The following is a 4,489-nucleotide window of genomic DNA, read 5'->3' as shown; positions in this document are numbered from 1 at the left end:
ACCAGACTGGATGATGAGAAACCAGGAACACGGCCCTGACGGGCGAACTGGGCCATTAGCTGTGTCTGCGCACACGCTAACAAGTGTGGTCGCCGTCAGTCCACAGCGAACAGAAGGACACATCGGATTTGGTTCGAATGTTGAACCTAATACTTTTAAAAAAAAATAAAATATGTTACATTAAAAGCTTCTGTTTGGCTTTAAAGAAATTCCTCTCTGCTCCAAAGGTGCTCCATGGAATTTTAGGGCCAAGGAGGGCACAGTGTGTTTTTGATACTTCCTGATTTCTCCCCCCTGGAGCTCCTTTTATTCCCTACAGCCAGTGTACAGTATTGTTATATATTCTAGTAGTTTCCATCATTCTGAAGAAGGCAACGGCTCAAATGTGTAGCAGCCACAGGACTCAGGGCTCAAAGGGCCGACAGTTCATTTCGAGGCAGCTGGAGTCTGTGCTGTTGGTGCTATTGCTTGCTAAAATGCTAAACGACTGAAACCGGAAGTTCATTTTAAAGGTCTGGATCTCCAACCAGGTAAGGTATGAATGACCTATCCGTCTGAACTAGCTTGCACGCTTTATTTGATTTTGAATTATTTGCGCCTGCTATTGTTAGCTCCTCTTGTTCCCAGCTGCAATTTTGAAGTTTGGCCCTGCCAGCAGGAGCCGTGCCAATCTATTCTACAAGCCCAACAGTCATAAAATACAGTGCGTGTCCCAGAAGAGTATGACGAAGACGTAGTCAGCACGGAGGAAAAACAGACCTTCGTCAACGTAGGCAGGCTAGGCCAGGGTTCCCATCACATATGGGTGATGGGATGTGAAAACCTTCTTCATTTTAAATTTATTTTCAAAATAATCAGCCTGTTTGTATTTCCTAAGGACTCGGACATGTGCCTTTGATTACCAGGGTGTATTTAAGTGAGGCTATATTACCCGTACGCTAGCTAAACATGTCTGGTTCTGTTTGGAACAGCTGGGCTCGCGCCTCTCGTAGCCAAAGAAGAATTCTAAATACACGTGTGTTTGGTGCAAAAGAGAAGTGATCATCTAAGTCCAGCATGAGCCCCTCATTCATTCTGCCCCCCCCCCCCCCAGCTGTGCTGTGTCCATAAACAGTCAGGTGCTTAAAACAAGACACAGAATGTTTTTTTTATCCACTTTCACCAGAAGTTAAAAATCACGGCATCCTTTTGATGCAATGGGCGAGCGGTGGGAACAGGAAGGGACCGGAGGCTGACGACATCAACGGCATGAGAAATGAGATCAGGAGCGAGCTGGACCCCAGCTGGACCCTCGGACGGCGACCTTCGCACGACACACACACGGGTGTGAGCATTTCTGAGGAGCTTAATTAGCCCGAGAATGACTCATTTAGCTAACTCTTCTGTAAACAAAGGTGTTTGCAGGAGCTCTTTATGGAACCAGATTTTGGCCCCGCTCCACTTTGAAGCGTACAACGCGTCTGTGATGCGGAGCTTTGTCCTCCTCTCTTCAACTTTTGGGCAACATTAATTGGGTCCCTGGCATGGAGTGTGTTGTTGCCATTCCACATACGGCCCGAGAATGTGGGAAGATTCTGACTTTGGAGAAACTCGCTGGCAGCTGCTGTACCAGGCCCTCATGTCTGTGAGATCTCCTCGAAGGCAGGAGGGGATCTTGCCAGACAGTAAAATCCACATAACCGGAACCAAATCTTTTGAGTTTGATTTTTGACCTTTATATGGGATTTACTGTCGACCCAAAGGTGCTGAATTAAAGGCCCAGATTAGCTGACTGAGGCGAAACCTTTCTGACAGATTCAGGGAAAGTGCTGAAACATGTCCACCCTCCTGGAATTCTCACCCACTGTGAGGGCATCCCCAACATCCTCCCATCATCCTTTGATCCTCTGCACCACCTGCTTGACCCGCCTCCTAACCAGACATCAAAGCTGAGACCACAGCAACGTTTAGATGACAGGTGGAGTCTTTGGAGAACGATATTCCTACGATACGTTTGAAATGAAACACATTTGTTTCCGACTATCTCTGATCCTGCTGTTGTTCGCTAGGATTTTACTGGAACACCAACAAATGACAAATACTCGGTGGTTGCTTTTATTTGGGTGATCAGGAGAACTCCTCACAGCACCGTTCCCAAGTCTTCACTGACTCTCACACCTCTAACCATCAACATGGCGTTTTGTTGTTGCGTTTCCCTGCTGTAAAAGCACATTTAGAGTCGGTCTTGGACTGGGGAGATGAGGGAGAGGCAGAGTCAAATGCGAGTTTGAAGCCCCACAATTAAAGTCCATCTCTTTGAAATCCCAGGCCCGGCTCGGCGACTTCATTCAAGCACTCTGCCCTCTGTGGGCTTATTATCTGATCCGGAGGGGAAGTGAAGTTTACACTGCTGATAACCACTCTGAATGATGCTGCCTGCGCACAACTCAGGAAGGCCGACTCTAATGACCTCAATCACACACACACACACACACACACACACACACACACACACACACACACACACACACACACACACACACACACACGGCTCCATTGAGAAACATGGGAAAAAGTGTGCCGAAGATGGTGGCCGACCAATTAAAGGCAGAGGAACAACTTTTATGTGTCCTACTGCCCCTGACTTTATGCACTAAAGGTTCATTCATTAAAAAACACACACATACACACACGGTGATTCTAAGTTTAAAATGCTAACTACACAGTGGCTACAAACGCACATTACAGAGTTAATGGGCCACTTAAAGTTGTAGTTGCTGCACATAAAATCTCTGCCTTGGGGCTTAAAAAAACCCAAAACATTTACAACAGATTTACCTACTGTGACCCCTGTGAAACTGCATTTCTGTGGAATACTCTGAGAAAAGGTTCTAATTGTGACTGAAAGGTTGCAAGGAGTTCCATGATTGACACATTTTGGACAAGTGTTCCAATACCATGAAAAGAAACCAATTTAGGAAATGTTTGGGTTCTTTAAAGGAGCAGAAAATTGCCATTTTGGCAGGATGTTGACATGAATCTGCTTTGTGAGTAGACCAAGGTTTAGTATCTATCTATCTATCTATCTATCTATCTATCTATCTATCTATCTATCTATCTATCTATCTATCTATCTATCTATCTATCTATCTATCTATCTATCTATCTGTCTATCTGTCTGTCTGTCTGTCTGTCTGTCTGTCTGTCTGTCTGTCTGTCTGTCTGTCCGTCCGTCCGTGCTAAGTGGAACATAGCCATCTAATGCTAACAACTGTGATTAAGCTAAGAAAATGGCAACCGAAAAACCCCTCTTCCATTCTCACGTTGTCGATGGGTTTACAGCGATCTAATGAATTTTAAATCCTCCCTTCTGTTTCTGTCTGCCTCTAAGATGTTAAGTGGGTGCAATGTTGACGCACTAATGTCTCTCTATGGGGTTTGTCATTGTTAACTTCGGCGTTGCTAGGCTTGCAGCTTTCTGTTTGACTCAGGTGTTTACGTGTCGTCCAAATGAAGCGAGCTGTTCCTGATACGATCCAGTAACCTTCGTCCTGGCGACTCCAACACTTACACTTGTAGGGTTTGCTTTTTCATGGGATTGCAGAGGCATGAACTGCTCTTCAGGTAGCCTACATGCTAACATTGTTTCTAACTGCATGAAGATGCTTTTCAGTTCAAGATGACCCTGGATTACCTTCTCGTAAGCCAACACTTAAACTTTCTATACCATTTAACTTTTATTTCCTACTTGATTAGTATTGCCTAAACAAGACACAGAGCTAATCCGTGTGCTTTAAAATATGTTGCAGAGTATTAGCATTGAAGGTTGTGTGTACTGGGCTGGGGGTGGGTTTGGGGGGCTGAGCAGAGCTGGAGGGAGACCGACCCAGCCGCCCTCTCTTTGATCCTCGACCTCGACATAACAAAGGCACCAACGATGGCCCCTATAGAGCCTGTAGCATTGTTCTGCTCTGGAGACCAGAGCCCATAAAGCCGTCACCATTATCTGTGCACAGTACGGTTTCCAGCACCGACTCAAGATCTCATACACACTTGTGTATGCTTGCCAGTTTGCATTTTGTCTCCCTGTGATCCAACGAACCTCTAAGTATACAGACGTGGCCAGATTATCTGGCCCCAATGCAGACGGGTCGCACATGGGCTCCACCTCATGGTCACAGTCACAGAGCTGTCCCGCTCGCTCACCACCCTCCATCACCTCCTTTAGGAATTAAGCCAGTCTTTACAATACAGCACACAAATGATTAAATCTGGCCTCAAAACTACCTGCGGCCCCCTGAACATGGGCCCTGAATACGGACCCTCCACAGGCTGATGTTAATTCACCATCACATAAAACAGGTCAAACTGGTAAACACGTCTCTGCCCACATCCCACGGCCCAAAGAGGACGGGTGTGACAATGAAGGGCGGCTTTACTGTATAGCCCCTTGCCGTGTACCTTTCCTGTCTGATCCCGCCCCTAACAGGGCAGAGAGCCGCTGCACACA

This window comes from Takifugu rubripes, chromosome 19, assembly GCF_901000725.2.
Source record: "Takifugu rubripes chromosome 19, fTakRub1.2, whole genome shotgun sequence".
Lineage (NCBI taxonomy): Eukaryota > Metazoa > Chordata > Actinopteri > Tetraodontiformes > Tetraodontidae > Takifugu > Takifugu rubripes.
The sequence above is the reverse complement of the archived record's forward strand: the minus strand, read 5'-3'. Positions refer to the sequence as shown.